Raw genomic sequence first — 21,375 nt, forward strand, 5'->3', positions numbered from 1 at the left:
CGAGTATTATATACATGCTCCAATTTATTTCTATATTCAGATAGAGACGCATGTTGAGAAACCAGCTTAGACAATAATAAAGCTCTAACGGATAAAATATTTATAGATTTATACAATAAGGATATTGGAATATCGTGTGGCTGACAGTACAATTTTTTTTAAATTATTAATTTGATATTTTTTTTTATTTTTTTTTTATTTATTTTATTGAAAACATATTATACATAATTATATACAATATTCCCAAGGAGTTTTTTTAAAAAAAACTCATTTAGGGACATACAGATAATCATTTTTTTAGAGACGTTTTTAAATTTTAAACTATAATATTATTTAACAAAAGCAGAAAAATTAAAATTATGATATACTACAAATTAAAAAGGGTATGAAAAATACTTGAAAATAACAGAATAAACAGAATACTAGGCATGGAAATAAATTCAAAATAATGTTTACATTATGCAATCTGGGAAAGAAAATTGAAAAAGTTTAAAAATTACATGGATGTATATATACATACTGAACTAGTACAAAATAAAATCTTTTTTTTTAATTAACAAAATATGCGCACACCCAATACAGGTTAATTTTTTTTATCAAAAACGTTGAAAAAATTGAAATTATGTATACAAGCCAAAAAAAGTATATAAAAAGAAAAAATTACAAATAACATTTATATAGTATTAAAAATTACATATACAAGCAAAAACGGTGAAATATTAAAAGGTATATGTTCAAAATGCGTATTGAATTTTGTATGTTCTAAACAAGGTGTATGTTTGTATTATTGGAAAAAGCCTATGAGGTTATGACGTATCTTATAATTGTCTGGCTGGCAACCCTCATCTCTACTTCGAATCCTGGGGGGGTGTAGTTTTAGAACTTCCGAAAAACAGATTTTCAATCTCATATCCTGACTAGTTTTTTGTTACAAGTTGCTCTAAACTGTTATTTAGAAACCGTTTTATGAGACTGTTTGATTTGTGAAGCCGTTACCGTTACTGCTAATCCTTTTAACTGAAACGCCCATCTCTAATTATAGGAATGTAATAAAATTGGATCCGAATTTTTTTAAGTCAAGTAACTGAATGGAACGGCACATATTATTCAATAAAAATAACATGTTTGTTACAAAGAAAAATACCCCGTCATTTTTAAAACATCATCATTATTCCTTTACCGCACCTTGCGGTGCATAGAGCAGTGCATTGATACACCAACCGCAGCGTTTAATGATTTAGTTTTTACATGAAGGTAAGATAATCAGTCTTACGCAGCAGTTGCTAGTATAATATTTGTCTACGAGGCGGACAACACATTTACAAAAATTCCAGACGTCACGGACACCCTTATGAAGGGCTGTTTTAGTCAGTGACGTAGAGGGTGGGGAGGGGAAGTTGCCTTTGGATGCACCTCATTGTAATAAGGCGCTACGGCTGTAAAGCCGCCCCGCCGGTAAGGGCCAAAATCATTCTAGGATTATCAATCACGGAGTAAGCTATAGTTTACAGTAAAACAATGGGCCGTGGGCACTCGGGTCGAGAACCGCCAGCATAAACCGAAACAGTTACACGTTTGTTGTTTAACCAAAAATTTGCTACGCTTTTGTTCAAAATGCCGTCTCCGCCGATGCCGCGGAACCATATTACTCCGAGGGATGCGCAGTAGTAACTAAAGATAGTTTTATAAATCCCGGGTTTATAAAATAGCAAACTGGCTCTCAATCTCTGCTGGAATATGAAACAATATTTATGTTGCTTCAATATGTTATTATCTTATGTTACGCATAATGCATACCATAGCAAAATAAAGCTGACTAGAATAAAGGTTAGTATTTCTAAGAAAACATACTTATGTGTTTTGAATCAAAAAAATCATTCCCTTTCGTATCAGATGGTACATAGGGTACTGCGTTGATACTCGATATACCAACCGCAATATATCTTGGTATTTTTTGTTACATGAAGGTCAGATAATCAGCCTCACGCAGAACGGAAGGCCAGTTGACAACTGTCAACATTATTTTTACATCATTTTTACATCTTTTTACATCAGTTATGTCGGAATTTAATTCGACTTAAAAATTTACTTATTTCTCTCTCATATTTTTAATAGCCTTTTAAGAAAAAAATGGCCAACCTTAAAACGACTAATTTTAATAAATCATAATTAAAGGAAAAATTGCTTGGTGGAACAAAATTTTTGACACTTTTAATGAGTAGATAAACGTAACGAGGGGTTCTAGAACCGTCGGTATGAACCGATGCACTTACATCAAAACTTGATGGTGGGTATCGGTAGTGTACTTTTATAGTCGGTCAGGAGACTTTTGTCTTCAACTATGACGTCATACTATATCTACATATGTCATTTTAAAGCATAGATATGTGTACCGTGACGTACGCTTCCCCTTGTTTCATATTGATGTACCTACCCAAAACTTGAAGGTGGGGGGTCGGTAGTAAATCTTTATAATCGCTAGAGGGATCTTATCTTCAACTATACCGTCAAGGTGAAGGTATGACGTCTTTATCTTCCCATCATATCGAGGCCCAGATAAGGAAAGCAAGTATGGTTCGCCAGGAGAGCCCTGAGTAGGTGTCTTTTCCAAAAGTACCAAGAAGATAAGTAAGCAGAAAGGTTAGAAGACGCTCCGGATTACTTTGACTTCTGGAGCTAGAAATCCGCCTTATGAAGGCCAAAATTATGGGGGATGAGAAATTTAGGGGTCTCGCGGGGCATGGGGTCAGCGCGGGCGGCTGGAGGGCATCGCATTGGAATGCGGTAGAAAATGCAAACCTACTGAACATGTTAGAAGAGTTGTTAATAAGTAACTATGTTGTACGAGTAGGATGGAAATATGCGAAAAAATGTATAGGGATAAAAGCGGTGCACCTTGCATCAATAAAAAATATTTAAAAAATATTTTATATTTTATTTTGTATTTTGATTTTCAATCGTGAAATATAAATACATTTTTAGGTTTGCTCTAATAAAAACAAAGTAAAAATATTTCATTTATTAGTTGTTTAACACATATTTCTTAGGCTTCAGTTTGAATTTTGATATTTTGTTATGCATCATAATTTTTTTTCTCGTGTCATTTTTTTTTACTGCCTTCTTAAAATTTAATTTTGTGACTTCGCTTTCTTTCCAAATGGGGATCTGATTCATATGTTTTTTAATATATTCATATGTTTATAAATATAATTTTAGATTTAACGTTTCTACCTCTCTAATGGAGCAAGATGCTCCAAAGAAAGAGAGTTTGTTTTAAAATTATTTATTTTATTTAAAAAAATATGTAAAAATATATATTTAATACCAAGAATTCTGTATAAATCTTGTCAATTGTAAAATAAATACGGAGCGTTCTCTGGAAAGGATAGTCTCCGTCTAACATGGCTCAACCATTTCCTTAGGAGGGAATGGAGATTTAAAGTGAAGTACTTAGTTCTTTACTTATACAACAATAATAAAAAAACAAGAACTACTTAATAATAAATGCATAGCTAATTTAATATAAGAATTCAATTATCATAATTATATAAATATAAATTTTACATATTTGCTGAGAATAAATAATGTTACTTAAACATAAAGAATATGGTAATATGTAAATATAAAATTCTTTAAAAACTTGGATACATTTATAATGCTATACATAACATACGTACGCCCCCTCCTTAAATATTGCACTGCTATCTGGTCCCCTGTTTATAAATGGAATATTAATAGAATTAAGTGTTTTAAAAATAAATTCTTGAAACAAGTGGAATATAAATTACAATGCTTTTTCCAAATTATATAGCTTCTTTAAAATTTCATCACCTTGATTCATTAGCACACAGAAGAGATATTTTCGATCAGATCCTGCTGTACAAAATTTTTAATAATATATTTGATTCCACAGAACGAATAAATTTACTTACTTACCGTGTCCCCTCCAAACGAACTAGACTGTTTGATATTTTCCTGATTTTTCTGATATGTCCTATCATTAAAACTAATCATCGGAAACATTATATCATCCCTCATATATGTGAAACATTTAACAAGAATTTTAATAGACTTGATATATTTAACACTCCATATAATATGTACAGAAGAGAACTAATTGGCTTGATACAGAATAACAAAGAATAGGCGTTTTGTCTTTTTTTGCTCATTATTTCTCGTCATCAAATCAAATACAATTTTCCACTCCTACATTATTTTATTCATCCTCCACCACTTATCAATTTCCATATTTTTATTCCCACTATCTCCTTGTTTTATCCACATTTCTTTTTTATCTTATTCTTATTCATTAACATATTACAGCAGAGATGAAGAACATTTTAAAGAAGGAAATATCTAGGCATCTACAGGGCTTATGACCTATTATTGGCTGGTTTAAGTGGCCACTTTACACACTGTGTAACATTCACCATTTTGTCCATATTTGAACATCTATTCTACTTCAATATGTAATATGTTAATGTTAACAGCGTGGAAATTAGGATGGAGTGGATTGATTTTTATCGTTTTATTTCTATTACTATCATTTTTTATTATTTATTTATTTGCAGGTTAACGCACAATTCAGCACACCTCGAAGCCGACAAATCTCCAATCGATTTAATTTTGCAATTATTTTTTCAATTTTTAATTATTTATTAAAAGTGCAGCTTGCGTACCAAATACCGCACTTCCTCGAAAAACTCCCTCAGAGATGTAAAAAATAATTATGTTCAACACAGGTTTAGCACTTTAAAAGGTTTAACCATCTGCAGGTTGGCCCTGTATAAATATTGGAATTAGAGGTGTGAAGAAATAGCTGAAACAGTATCACAAAAAATGTTAACTAGTCAGGATATTAATCCAGATATTTTTTAAATTTATCTATCAAAAACATAAAAAATTTAAATACAAATTATCAAGTCCTACTGAACTGCATAAAATACAGTTTGTCAGCAGGTGCTTTTAGTTAAGTTCTAATATATATATATTTACATAATCTTATTTCTTAAATTCTATAACATATAAAAACTCTTATTACTATTGAAATAAAGAAAATATGTATTCCCATGTGCATCGAAAATATGTTACACGTAGAAAAATAAAAATTTGTCCAAAAAAAAAACATAAAAAAAAAATATAGAAAAAACCACGTTTTGAAAGCCAGATTTTCAGCATACGTCTTTCTCTTGAGCACACCTAGCCGACAAATCTCCTCACGATTTCGTTTTGCAATAATTTTTAACTGCTAGTACAAAATAACTAATTAAAACAGAAAACGAAAACAATAAGCAAGTGTTCACCAACTCTAATTTCACAATATTATTTTTGGTATGTGTATATATATTTACATATTTATACACACACAATTCTGGGTTTTATCCCAAGGGGGAGTAGGTATATTATTATTTATATCACTACAGAGATGGGTAGAATTTTTGTTTCAAGATTATGGATATTCGAGCGTTTACAGGGCTTATGACCTGTCAAAAGTGGCCACTTGAACCCAACCTATGACAGGTCATAAGCCCTGTAAACGCTCGAATATCCATAATCTTGAAACAAAAATTCTACCCGTCTCTGTAGTGATATAAATAATAACTCTAATTTCACCGTGTCGTGTGGATTGTGACGATATGTGTGAAATGGGCCTTACACCACGAGGCGGACTTGTTGCTGATTCATGAGGATGGAAGAATGTGTTGAATATATTTTTATTTTATTTATTTCGAATCCAAACCGATGAACATTTTAAATGAATATAAATAAAAACTAATACAAAGTAGGGCCTGCCATTCAATAATATGTACAATATTATTCACTAAATTATACTACAATAAAACGAGGACGGTTTAAACATTATAAAGAATAAATATACTTTATATCAAAATAAAACAAATATGAACAAAACAAGGAGATAGTGGAAAGGAAAAGAACGAAATTGATAAGTAGTGGTGAAGGATGATTAAAGGAAACTAGGAGTGGAAAATTGCAATTGATTTAATGATTAAGAGCAAGAAAAGAGATAAAACGTCTATTCTCTGTTATTCTGAATCAAGCCTATTAGTTCTCTTCTGTACCTATTATATTTGTGTGTTAAATATATCTAGACAATTAAGTTTCTTGTTAAATGCTTCACATATACGAGGGATGGTAGAATGTTACTAATGATTAGTTTTAATATTACTAATTTCTTTGTAATATGGAAACAAATAAGCAATGATTCCTTTAAAGATATTTTTTTTCCACATCCGCTTCTAGGTGGAAAATGTGGACATCACCAGACGCCTTCGGGAAACCCTATCGCCAGCCAGCACTCTCGCCTTCTCCAAAGTCAATCCCGCGCCCTTACTTCCGCCGAATAAAGTCAAGAGACCGACATTGACGGCCTTCCAGGATGGCGCAGCGGGAGCCTACTGGTGTAAAGAAGATGCAACTTGGGCTTAGGTTCTCCCGAGGCATGCGCAGCACGTTTCCATGCTATGTCCACCGCCGCATCCTCAAAACACTCGATATAGGAGGCTGTTGCGTCCGTTCTCGGTCTTCAATGTTATTGTCCTTAAAATATAGCTTGGTGTATCGTAAAGTGACGATATAACTGTATAGTAACATCTAAGGAGTGATTTATGTTGACACACGAAAAATCATTCATATCTGGCATGTTAAATTATTTTTTTAATACAATGCTTGACACTTGACAAAAAACCAAAGTAAACTTAATTATTAACGACGTTCTCACAAGGTTACGTTATTTTGCAAAAAATATTAGAGATGGGATAAATTGATCAATGTAAATCGATGGAATAAAAAAATAATTCATTTATTTGTTGTTATTCATGAAAAAAGTATAAATGTTTTATTTTTTGGTGAATAATCGTCTTAAACACTATAATATGCCCATACTGATCATCATGCTTTCGGATGTGATCGGGTTTAAAGAACCCCTTGTATATTCAACTTTCATAATAAGATCTCTCTCCTATACGGGTGCGAATCTTGGCACCTTACCTAGGCTCAAAACAGCAAACTTCTAAATTTGTAAGTGCTTGAGGAGAATATTAGGCATAAGGTGGTTCGATTTCATAACTATAGTCCTCTAACTAGCAATATTGAATTTTATATTAAGAGTGTATTAAGTTCTCAAGGAAAAAAACTATTTTCAAGAGAGGAGAGAGAGATTTTCCTTAGTGGAGGGGGTTTGAGTAATTAACTCCTTGATGATTTTCCGAATGTTTAAGCTTGCTGTTTACCATATTATATGTTTTTTTTAAATTATTTTTTATGTACATAATCCTATACTTTTGGCGATATATAGATATGTATCTGAGTCAACTAATTTTCTCGTCCCATCAAAGACTTTTAGTCCCATGGAGTTGGGACTTATGTCTCAAATAATGTACAGTAAACTTATGTTTGTAGATAAATATACGAATATGTGTGAGGGTTTCATAGTTCATAATCGATGACACACACGTGTCAAAACATTTCACCTGAAATAGTGCGATGACCGATAAAGCAATGTCATCGTTTTCTATAGAATCCAATACAACAAATTATGCAACTCTTACAGTATTGCACAGAAAGACGAAAGAATTGTTCTGCAGTTCATTAACACCGTCCTTACCATCGAGAAACGAACAACAAAGGAACGCAGTCTATAAAGAGTCCACAGGGTACAGTCAACGCCCACAATTCAGCAGTTTAGTTCAGTCAGTCCTGCCAGCCCGAAGACTCAGCTCAACGCAGTCACACAGTTTCAGCATGTAGTCCAAGTGCAGTTACTTCAACTCCTCATCTCCATTACTCTCGCGTTCCACAACGCAGTGTCATATCTTATTCGCCATGTAATAAATACGCATTCAAACAGCAACCTCGTGTCTTCTGTCAATCTGTAACTGGGGTAGGAGCTCAACAACGGAATCCTTCATGTGTATATTTTTTCATTAAAATTTTAAGCAAAACAACTTCCTCGGTACGTTGTAAATAATTGAACAAGAACAGAAAATTATATTTTACTTTATAGACAAAAAGATAACTATGACTTTTTAAATTCAACCGTTTGCGTTTGTTGTGCAATGGAAATATAAAAATCGATTCGTTCCAATTTCAACGAACTTACCCAAGTCTGTTTTTGGATGGTTGGAAGATATTTCTCAAAGTGTTAAGCCCAATAATATACATATAGTTTGTGCTATAATTTTAATAAATATATCTAATCAACTTTTATACTTATCTCTATCATATTAAATGTAGGTCATACAAAAGCTAGCGTTATCAAATTGTAAATACTCTTTTTTTGATTGAGCTGGTGTCTATTTTATTGTATTCTACATTAAATTTTTAACGTTAATTGTTTTACATCTAATGCAAATGTTAAACATACGTAATTTAAATGCCGAAATTATAATCATTATAACATTATAGGGTCAGACTGGAAAACCGGGAATTAATCAATATGTTGAGTTTCTCTACCGACATTTCTTGACAGCTCTGCTAGCGATGGCTACTCTCAGGTAAAAGTCCTGAAAAAGGAAATCGGGTGTCCTCAGTCCTGTACATTCCTAGACATCCATATTCCACGTCCACGTGGTCCCAAAGCGGGTGTAGTGGACTCACGGATCAAAGGTTTGTGGCTCGAACCACAACTTTTATGCCATTATAGTGAGTTATTTACATCTCTTTTAATTTATTTATTTTTTATTGAAATAAACGGCACTTAGTGCCTTTTACATATTAGTTACAAATACAATCAAATAAACATACATGTAAGCATAATTATAAGTAATACAGAGCATTTAAAAAAATATTATTAATTATCAAGTTAAGAAAGTCTGAAAAAGATAAACTATATAAAATATTACCAGTTATAGAATTATCGATAAAAAAAGATAATTAGAAATACTTTGAACCAGTTAAAAAAAACTAAGAAAACAATTTTGAATAACATCAAACGAAAAAAAAATTAAATGTATGTATTATTATTTAAAACTAATACTTCTTTTTCTTCTGCAGCCTTATTCTCTCCACTGCTGGATAAAGGCCTCTTCCAAACGTCTCCATTGCTTCATATCACCCGCTTTCATCATCCACGTTTTACCGGCAATAGAGGCAATGTCGTCGACCCATATTTTCTGTGGCCTTCCAACACTTCTTTTGTTTGCCCACGGTCTCCACTTTATTATTCTGGGTGTCCACCTGCCATCATTTTGTCTCGCCAAGTGCCCTACCCACTGCCATTTCAATTTCGCTGCACGATCCATGATATCCACGACTCCGGTTTGGCGTCTTATTTCTTCATTTCTTATTCTGTCTCTTAGACATACACCGAGCATCTGTCTTTCCATGGATGGTTGCGTGCATTTTAATTTCTGGCTACTTTTTTGTGTTATAGACATGGTTTCTAGTCCATATGTTGTAACCGGCAATATGCACGATTCATATACTTGTCTTTTCAAGCATATAGGGACTTGTTTATTTTCAAAAATATATTTAAGTTTGCCGAAAGCAGCCCAACTTAGCCCTATTCTTCTTGCTAACTCCGCAATCTGGCTATCTTTACAAAGTTTGACTTTGTGTCCTAGATAAATGTAATATAAATACTTAGGTAAATAGTATATATTTATGTATGAAAATATATAATGATGTAAAAAAATGATGAAGAGAAATATTTTGTACTTAAATTCATTCAAGAAAAGAAACGAAAAAAGAAAAAAAATACACTTATAAAGAAGTTAAAACAGCTTTTAACAATAGTAGCAAATAGTTACCTCGAACTATTACTAATGAAATACAGGAGAAGAGCCGTTCTATATGTACTAAATTTCATGTAAAATGAGTCACCAACGTCCTGGTACTCATTGCCTAGAGAGTGAAGTCTATTGATGACTGCATTTTTACCATATGATGTCGAAGTATTGTTGCCACAGTATTGGTAGGTTTGCCGAGTTATCCTTTTCGGTACATTAAAATTAATTAGTGATAAAATTTCAAGGGTGGATTATATTAATTGGTGGGAATGGATTATTATATGTAAATTTAATAAATCAGTAATAACTCTCCTATCGCTTAGTCTTAATAATTTCAAAATAAACAGTAACAAATTATAATTCAAAATTCAATACCAACACCTAGTTTAAAATTAATAAATCGTAAAAACTTATTTTGGACCTTTCCAATACAATATCGGTGCCTAGAATAATGAGGAGCCCATATTGTAGAGTTGTACTCCAAAATGCTTCTTACAAGTGACGTGTACATTATTTTAAGTGCACCAATATCTTTGAAATCTTTAGTGGTTCTGATAATGAAACCCAACATTCTTAGAGATCAATAGATCTCTAAGTAGTAATAACTAATACTATTAATATGACCAGTAAAAATTTGTTGACAAATAATACATTTGTTGCAACAGAGAGGAAAAACACTTTTGAGAAGAGAATATGGAAGTCTAGGCATTTACGGGGCTTATAACCTGTCATTGGCTGGTTTATGTGGCCAGTTTACAAACGTTTGTGACAGCTCTCGGAAATACGTTGTGCCAGGACAAGTGGAGGACTGAAGTTTCGAAAATACCTTAACTTGTTCACGATCCTCAGCTGTAAGGTACCAAATAAGAAGATAATAATATAAAACGTGAATGAATTGAGTTTTTTACACTGCTATGATATAATATTACAATCTCTGTAATGGCACCCGAAGCGTAAGACTACGTCCCTTTTTACCCCAAAACACTTCAGTATTGTTTACATGTGGACAATACAATAGACATGACAATATCAACCTCGACAGCGCAGGATAAAACGCTGGGACAATATAAAAATTCGGCCGCAGTTGACACGTGAGCGGTGCGAAAATGAATAAACAACGGTGTTTATTACGAGCGATTTTATGAAAAATACTATTTATTTTTCACCAAGATGTACTGGAATTGTTAAAGAACGAACTAATTAAAAAGAAGCCATTTTTCTGTCTCCATTTTTGGTAGACAAAATACGCGGGAGCGACGTGCACGCGTCGAGCAAATCGCTATTGTCCTATCTATGGGCGGTCAAACGGAACAATGCGGCCACGCGCGGTGGTGGGGGCAATCATTGTTCCACCGAGACATCCTGCCCGTCTATCACGGTGACAATGTCTCGGAACAATGTTTTGTCCTACGAATCGCTGTTTACAATTGGGCAATGGTCGAGTCCTGGGACAAAACAATATTATGTTGTCCACACAATTTTTATAAAAATGTTTTATCGATATTAATTGCATGATTTAAGTCAGTACCTACAAAACAGAAAATGAGCTATTTACTTAATTATATTCTAATTATAATAGGTGCATGGGAAATTTTTAATAACACGTCGCTACGACTTACCGTTAGTAGATTTTATTTCATACTCTAAAAGGCCGAAAAAATTTGCTTTAAAATAGCACGATTGATCTAGAAATGGCCATTTAAATGTTGTTTCTGAATTACAAGCGATGTACAAAAAAGTAACAAGATTTGTCTTAGGTAAATCAATATCTTACAAAAATACATATTTTTAAATTATTGATAAACTTTGGTTACATAATTATTTTTCTACGAAACATCCTGTATCTTACTTCCCTCCTTCTTATGTGTGTTTTACCTCCCTCCAAAAATAAAATTGACTGGGAGTTATTTAGTACGCCAACAAGTAAGAACTTAATTATCTTAACAAATGTACCCATACCTTAGAGTAAGATTTTTTACTCTGAGACCTATACCTACGTTTACGTGTGTATCCTCTTGGAGTTGTCGTTCCATAAGTTTTTCGACATCGCTCAATCAGCGGCTCAATATTATTATCTTGGCAAAAACATAAGTAGGTGCTTTAGGGAATTTAGGGCGTTGGCGTTCGTTTAAACTTTATGTAGTATTCATAATTCTTACATATTAGAATAAACTTCCTTGCTTTAATTTCTATTTCCCCGATAGCCAGATACAAGTGGAAAGTGTTTACAAATATACACGCTACTCGTCATTTGCCATAACATCCCGCCAATGTAGCTAAGTTTTTACACCAAAATGCGATCTCATTTCAGTTTTGTACAAACACCACATTGTAAAAAAAACCTACCAAGAAAATCATCACAGTCGGGATTGGATGAATATGATAATAACTTTCGATACACAACCTGCAATGTAGACAACTTATTTTAGTTCGCTGTAGATAGCGCCATACGTACTTATTGTGATCAATAATCAAGCCGAAGAGAACCGAGAACAGCCGAAGTCATCTACTCTGCACTTTCGAACGCTCAAGCGAGCGTCATAAGCGAACATTCACGAGCATTGTTCGGCTTCATTCTGTAATCGTGTCTCCGTTTTCCCCGCAAGTGGAAAAGAGAAGCCATGTTCATAAGAACTAATTGGAGTCTGATCGCTGAAAGCGTTCGGAAAAAGATATTTCAGTACTGAGTACAGATCAACCTCGGTAAAATAGAATGCTAAAGCGAAAATCACTACATCATGATGCGGAAAATCTTGGTGTTCAATTACTTTGTGTGTACTTATATGAATACTTTGTCTACCGACTCAAAACTTGAGTGGGGTCTTTGTGATAATGTGTGACCCAACACCGACGCAAAATAATGATATACATAATAATATTCTCATGATACAAAACACAACGTTTAAATTTCATTTATACTGCAGTTACAATACACAATAAGTTTCTCAGCAAATAACAATTTACTAAATTTGGTATTTGAATGAAGTACATACGTGTAGATATTAACGTATCTCAATGTTTAGAGAAAATGAGAAATGTTTGAAGCAAACATTTGAAAAATAAGACAATGAAACGGTTTTCGCGCTGCGTCAACATGAGATATTATTATGCGGAGATACCTTAAGCGAAAACTCTTTGTTTGATAGTTTGTTGAACTTATAAAACTAAAGATAATCTTATCATTCATCTCATCGCAAACATGTTTTAACTCTACAGTTGCATTTTCAAAAATGATCGTTGGGCAATACTTTGCAAGAAAATCCTTGAATTGTAGTATTGGATGTAGGCCGGAAGCCCATAGAAAGTTTGTACTATTTTGACACTTTACAGCTTACTGAAAATTCCGCTAGGTGATACATTGTGTTCACGTCAAAGTTCGTTGACTTTCATATTATAGTAACAAGTTATTATGACGAAACTCTTATAAACTGGGTATACATACACTTGTATTGGGGTGTAATGAAAAACAGACAAGGGAGCGGCATTAATCACGTTTTTAAAAATCTTTCTATAAATTAAATCGTAGGACGCGTGTTTAATATTTCAAATCAAATTAAATATTAATATCGTTAATGTTTATGATTCATTTTACCAGTAGTAGTTTTTGAAATGATATGAACAAGCTCAAAAAGCATAAATGATTTTGATGCAATATTTTGGAGAAACGCAAAACGGAGATGGACGTTATATGCATTTTCAAAATTTTCTATGTTAAAGTGATGTCCCATCTCTGTTGTCACAATGAGGAAGTTTAGTGGATTTTTTTATTTGTTAATAGACTATTAAACTAAGCCAATTTTTTTTTTTTATATCGTATCATCAGCGTTACGATTTCTTAAAGTTTCATGTTTCTGCAATAATTCAGCGTGTGACGTCAGAGGTTCTCTTCCACTTGGCCCGGAAAAACCGTGTACAACAAATATTTTTTTTTTTTTTTAATCCTCGGCTAAGTTTCATTACTTTTTTTTTTTTATCAAAAAGCGCTTTCGCTTCGTAGACATCTTCTGAACTGGTAAATCATTTACGTGTTCAACTAAAATACAAAGTTTTTGGTAGATAAGAAAACAAAAACAAAATAAAAAAATGTATCAAAGAAATATTATTGATATGTTATTAAAATCATTACTAACCATGAAGTTTTATTAACAGATATCTGCCAAAACACATAAATATACAGAGCTTATGACCTGTAGACCTGGCTGGTTTATGTGGGCACATTATGCACTACGTAACATTTACCATTTTGCCTATGTTTGAACATTTGTATTTCTTCAATTTTTCTAACTGTTCATTTTAGTAAAGTTAAAGAGCTAAAATATTTATTATTAGGAAGAGATTCATATGATTGAATTATTTTACATACCAGACAAAGCCTGAAATCATTTTTTTAATTTTCATACTTTTTGGGCCAGTTGGTTTAATTACAATATTTTTAATTTGTCCAATTACTTGCAGACTGGCTGAATTTTCTCCCTAGGGTGTGGTTAATATTTAAATTTGTTGCAACAGAGAGGGAAAACATTTTTGAGAAGGGAATATGGGAGTCTAGGCATTTACAGGGCTTTTGACCCGTCATTGGCTAGTTTAAGTGGCCACTATACACACTGTGTAACATTCACCATTCTGCCTATGTTTGAACATCCACATTTCCTCAACTCTTCCATCTGTTGACTTTTGGGAAGTAAAAGAGCTGAAACCCTTATCATGTGGGTGAGATTCATCCGGGAGATTGAATATGAACAACTCCCTAGGGAGAAAATTCAGCCAGTCTGCAAGCATTTGAACATACTCAAAACATTGTTGAATTAACTACCTGGTAAAAGAAGAAGTACAAAAAATTGGAAAATTGTTTTCAGGCGTTGCCTAGTAGGTGAATTGGTTCAGCCGGATGAATCTCACCCACGTGAACTAGCTGACAGGCGTCTAACGCTTAGATCAGCTACGTCTACGGCGAGAGGAAAAGTTATTATACCTCTACGCAAACAGCGCACTAAATTTAGTGAACGCGCATTTGCGGTCGCAGGCCCTATGGCATGGAATGCTCTCCCAGCAGAGGTGCGAGGCTGTGAAAGTGAAGTGATGTTTCGGAAAAAACTTAAAACCCACTTGTTCTCTAAATCATTTGAATAAATCCGTAACATGTGACAACCAAATAAACTATTTTAATTAAATTACAAATTTAAAAGAATCACTTTGTAAAGCGCCCTTGAGGTATTTTGTTACGAAAATGGCGCTTTATAAGTTATCCATAATAATAAAAATTATAATGATAAAGGTTTCAGCTCTTTTACTTTACAAAAGTCAACAACGATGGAAAAGTTGAGGAAATGTGAATGTTCAAACATAGGCAGAATGGTGAATGTTACACAGCGTGTAAAGTGGCCACTTAAACCAGCCAATGATAGGTCATAAGCCCTGTAAATGCCTAAACTCCCATATTCCCTTCTCAAAAATGTTTTTCCTTTTTTTTTGCAACAAATTTACAATATTTTGAATTTGTCTGCAAAATACTGGATTTAACACCATAGGGAGTTATTGAGATCAACAAATTGCTGGCATTAGCTGGTTTAAGTGGCTACTTTACACACAATGTATCATTACCTTCACAAAAATCAACAGATGGAAGATTCCAGATGTTCAAGCTTCTGAGTTTTGAGAGTAAGAACTTGAGGAGAATATTAGATATAAGGTGGTTTGATTTTATAACTAACATTGAAGTCCGAGAACGGACGCAGCAGCCTCTCATAACGAGCGTCTTGAGGATGCGGCGGTGGACCTGGCATGGACACGTGCTGCGCATGCCTCAGGATAACCTTTACCCAAGTTGCCTCTTCTTTAAACCAGCGGGCTCTGGCCGTCTTGGAAGGCCGTCGATGTCGATCTTTAGACTTTATTCGGCGGAACTAAGGGGCGCTGGATTGACGTGAGAGGAGGCGAAAATGCTGGCTGGCGATAGGGTCTCCTGGAGACAACTAGTGATGTCCACATGCTGAGCAAGAAAATGTTCAAGCATTGGCAAAATTGTGAATATAGGTCATTAGCCCTGTAAATACCTAGACTTCCATATTTCATTCTCTAAAATCTCTTTTGTAATTTGTCATCTTAAATAAATATTGAGTGAGTCAAAATTAAAAATAATTTTGTCACAGGTTAATGTAAACAATAAACAATATTATGTGTCATCATAGATTTCTGGATTCCGGGCAGCCATTTTTTTTAATGTTTAGTGTGTTTTGACAGCTATGGGGTCCTACTTTTAAACGTCAGCTCAACTCACCGACGACATCTCGTGATGACACTGGCGGAGTAATTTCAAAATTACAAAACTTTTGCGAAGGTAATACGATACATAAAATAAATCGGGTTGTGGTCCCGTGGCTAGTGTTGCGTACTCATCTGAGGTCCGAGGGTCGAACCCCACTCTACTCCAACTTGATTTCCATTTTCTAATAGTGAGTTATTTCCAATTCGTTGATACTGCCCACCCAAATATTTGGGTAAATTTTTTTCAATAAAAAAAATAATAAAATATTTGGGTAAGTTTGACAGTCTGCTAATTTTTTTTTTTTTTAAATCACTGAACTTCCACACTATTACGTGAGTAAGTAAGGCAGTAAGGTGGTCCAACTACTGTAAGACCAACTACTGTAGTGTTACTGGTGAATATAGCCATGGTTGGAGGGGTCAAGAGGTTCCTTGCTTTACCGACTCTCGCCGTCTCGCCTAAACCCTGCTTATGAATTTCAGTGCCTCGATTATGAACGCTATCTTCAGCTGTATATATCGAGACGGTATACTTAACTTCTGTACTATCTGTATCTTACCTCGGTATGTTCTACCTACTTGTCATATTGACATCATATGATCGAAACAAGCCAATGAGTGGCCGCAAACAGAGCTTGAAGTTTTCGAAAAAGTCGATTTTTTGTGCTAAACCGGCTGTCGTTTCGTATTTAAGTAAGAAAATCAGTCCAATTGAATGTGCATTAAGCCTTACTTAATAAGCATCTAAGGGCGTGAGTTGCACTTTGTTTTGTAATAAATGTGTGCCATTGTTTTATGAGCCATTGTTTTCATCAATATTAGCCAGGCGCTCAAAGTAATCAGTTTCGCGGAGTGTAAACTTTTTGCATTTCGGTAGTTTTAAAACGTGTTCAAATTTGTAATGTGTCTTGGAAAGTACAGCCTTAATGGCAAATTTTATTTATCTGCCGTCAGATGCCATTATTAGTTTAAAACACATAAAAAATGGCATCCATCCTTTATGTTCTCTACCCCATGAAGGGATGAATGAGAAAGAGTATTTAATTATATTTACGTAAAACAATTACGGTTCAAACTAGTACGAAAAAATACTAAAATAATACTGTACAGAACTCTGACTTAACCAATCCTGACATATGCCTCCGAAACCTGGGTTATGACAGAGAATATTGAGGGAACCATTGCAGTTTTCGAAAGAAGAATCCTCAGAATTATCTATGGCCCTATACAAGAAAACAACCATTGGCGTCGTCGCTACAATAGAAAGCTTTACGATATCTACCGAGCGCCCGATGTAATCAACTCCATTAAGGTGGAACCCTTGAGGTGGGCTGGCCATATAATTAGAATGGAAGACGTAAACCCCATAAAACGCTTAACTCTCTGTGCCACAAGAACGACGAAGACCAGGAAGGCCCAAAATGCGATGGGTGGACTGAATCAGCGCAAATATGACAATGTTGGAAGTGACGAACTGGAGACGAAGGCCAGCAGACCGGCAAGAGGGGAGGAGACTCCTGGGTTCAGCCAAGGCCCACCCAGGGCTGTCGAGCTTATGATGATGATGATTATATTTACGTACTAAGCCAATTCAAACACTTGATTTAAAAAAACAAATATGAGAAACTGAACGGGATATAAATAAGTACACGTTACAAAGACAAATAAGGATAGTAAAAAAAGGAAAAGGGGGTTGAAAAAACATAATCTGCATATCGTCGACGGCAATCCATCACCGCGTCACTCAAATAGGACCGTTTTAAAGAAGAGAGATTAAAGCGTTTATTTTCATGTGGGTTCAGTAAAATTACGCATTTTTTTAAACATTTAGGTAAATCATACTTTGAGTCATTTAAAAAAAAAATCGAAATTCCTTTCCAACCTAACACACGCTTCTTATTGTATAATGAAGGTTTAGTAGTACAAAAAATATGTTATAAGTATGGTAAAAGAATTCTTAATTATTTAGTACCTGGAATTTTTAATTTATTGCAAAAAAACTTAAATTTTACACACAAGGTAACAAGAGCAAAATCAAGAAGTGGCTACTCGATCAAAAGTTCATATATGAATAGTTATTAAACTAGCTTATGGGTACATATTTTTATTTTTTATTTTTTGTGTATTTTCTTCCTCGTATTTGAAAAAAGAACAGTTAATTTGTATCTATATAACTGATCTTTCCGGCTGCTAATTATATCTGTAAATTATTTTTTTTATAAATTTAGGTAATATCATATAAGTTAGTATTAGTATAAGTCTCCACCAACAAGCCACAGAAAGTGGCTTGGTGGGATTATAGTTTCGGTAAAAAAATTTTTTTTTGAAAAAAAAAACTAAAGTGTTAAATTTGTGATTTTTTTTATTAATGTAAATAAAAATTATAAATAAATAAATAAAATAAAAAGATTAGCGGTGATGGATTGCCGTCGACGAAATAAGATATCGAGCTGAGCCAAAGTATTAAAAGGAAAATCTGACTGACTTTTCATCATACAAACGTATTTTCTTCCTTTCTCACTAAAGCAGTGATTTTTTTACACACCATATATACAGGTTGTTATTAAACCCTGTCACATCCGAAACCACGATGATCAGTATGAGCAAGAAGACATATTGGCACCTTAAAATATTTTTTTAGAACGAATAAAATTTAAAAAATAAAATATCAAAAAAAGCAAATAGTTGCTTACTTCTGCAGGGGAGAAACGAGGAGGGGGAGGGGGGAGTCTGATACTGCGCCGCGCTCCCCTCACTTCTCCCCTGCAGACGTAAGCAACCATTTGTTTTTTAAATATTTTATTTTGAAAAAAAATATTTGTCCTAAATATTTTTTTAAATATGCTAATATGTCTTCTTGCCAGTACTGATCATTGTGGTTTCGGATGTGACAAGGTTTAAAGAACACCCTGTATATTTACCATAAGCGTGTCTTATGGTAAATATACATAAGGGTTTCCTAGGTCAGCGGCGCCCGTATCTTAACGGCCGTAGTGAACGGTGATGCGGTGGACGGCCGTCGTAACGGTGACTAGAGAGTGGTTTCCTAGGAAAACGATGTTGATTACACCGTTAAAAAATAAAACCACTCTCTAGTCACCACTGCGATGGCTGTCCACCGCATCACCGTTCACTACGGCCGTTAAGATACGGTCACCGCTATCCTAGGAAACACTAGCTTTATGGGAGCTAGGACCATCCAAAAACCCATAAAACCCCCCAATTTTATCTGCCGTCAACGGACGTACGGGATACAAATGTAATAAATAATTATGTAATAAATAAAAACGTAAAAGTACCGACACAGAAAATTTTATTCCGATATTCGTTCTCAAAAAAAAAATTGGTCCAGTTTTGGGATGCGGAAAACGGAGCAACGAAACCTCGATTTTGTCGATTTTAAGAATAATCAGTCCAACGCTACATGCAGTTGTCTTTTTCGCACAATATCCAGGAAGCTCTGCGAGAGAGTGACAGAAAAACTATGTTCAAATACCTATTAATCAAAAGACAGGTTCTACTTGCTGCCCAAAACGTTGGCCAATACGTTGGCAAATACGTATTGACAAATGTGCAGGTTTGTGGCTGGTAGAGCTAGCACACGCGCTGGCACATGCGCTGGCGCGTGATCCGTTTGTTGTTGGTTATTCAACACAGATCAAAGGGCGCTGGCTGAACGCTTGTCAACGTTTCCACACGTTGGCCCAACTTTTAGTACGCTATGAATTACCGGAGGAGGCGCACGACATTTTTGTGCGCTTTTGGCGTCAGCTTATTGGCCCGCACTGCAGTGGTAAACGCTGACTTTTATTATAGGCAAGCTATTTCATAATTTCTACCTGCATGTACATACATACATAAAGTATGTATGCACATGCAGGTATATACTTTATTACATATGTACATACGTACATACAAATACGAGTAATAAAGTATATACGTGGTTTCTTTTCCTATGGTTTTGTATGAAAACAACTTCATCTCTCCGTTTCACCTGATGACAACAGAAGACGGAATACCTACTTATTTTTAATCAAAATAATTATTACTAATAATCCAACAAAAAAACTTAAACAACAATTGAGTACCTTGCCAAAATATGTAGGTATGTTCTCCATTATTTTAATGCTGGGCAAAAGTTTAAATACTCATATTAAAAAATAAGTCAAATAAAACAATTATATTCATAATTCTTTTTTGTGGAGCACTGATTGAAAACACCGATTTTTTTTTTGTAATTTATATTTTATGCTGAAAATATTTACAGATTAAAAATATAACAAATACAAATACATTATGTAAGACGTCACTCCCCATTATGTACACAAATATTGTTTTTTCAATTTACGTAATGGGACTGAATAAACTAAAAAAATAAACAATGCCATTTATTGGACATATTCGCAATAATATTGCAATAAAATTGTTGCATCGCCACGTGGCCGTCACCGACCGCTTTGTTTCCTTCTAAAAATGAATAATGCCAAAAATTGACACAGCACTGAGCGGAGCGCCACTAACTAAGACGGGCGGACGAAAGAACTGGTGTCATATGTCAAAGGAATACTATCAAAGGGAAATGGTCCTTATATAATGTTCGACATGCTATTCTCCAAATAGAGAATCTTCAAACAATACCTGTAATCTGCCAGCTTACTCGAGTAGGAAAATATACCCACTGGGTTTCGAAATGATTAAATACAGTATACATTTTGTATGAAGAAATAAGCCGCAGTAATCGGCCAGTTTCTTTCTTCCACTGGGAACAGGCTGGGCGCTGGGTGCGATTATAGATGTTTATATTTCTTTTTGAGTAAGATAAAGATAAACGGTGACGTTAATTTATAATAAATATAAACTATTTTATTTATTTTCATACAATTAAAACTACTATAAAACATTTTTATTGATAGGCAAATATAATAGTAAGCTGCGCATAATCGATTATATGGACGATTTGCCAATGCCGCACTGACAGATACTGAACGACTCATTGTGTGGGCAGTTTAGTGATTTCGTTGCCAATACGCACGTCAGCGTACTGGCCAACGTATTGGCCAGCGTGTAGAGTCGCCTTAAGATAGATTAAGGTATTAGATCGGAAGAAATATTGTTTTGAAAATTTTATGTTTGAATAGTTTAGAATTCCAATCATATAATTTACACATGTCAACTGATCAAACATATTATTTAAAACGTGTAAATGTGTTTAAAAATGCTGTCGAATAATAAAATCATGAATAAAAATGATAAAAAATACTTTATTTTTGATTACATGTTCTTTACAACAGCATTTCAAATTATTAACGACAGCTTTTTTTCGAATGCATGTTCTTTACAGTAGCATCCAAAGTTTGAAAAATGA

Source organism: Micrasema longulum, unplaced genomic scaffold (genome assembly GCF_059751315.1).
Source record: "Micrasema longulum isolate JH-2025_06_02 unplaced genomic scaffold, ASM5975131v1 h1tg001207l, whole genome shotgun sequence".
NCBI classification, from domain to species: Eukaryota; Metazoa; Arthropoda; class Insecta; order Trichoptera; family Brachycentridae; genus Micrasema; species Micrasema longulum.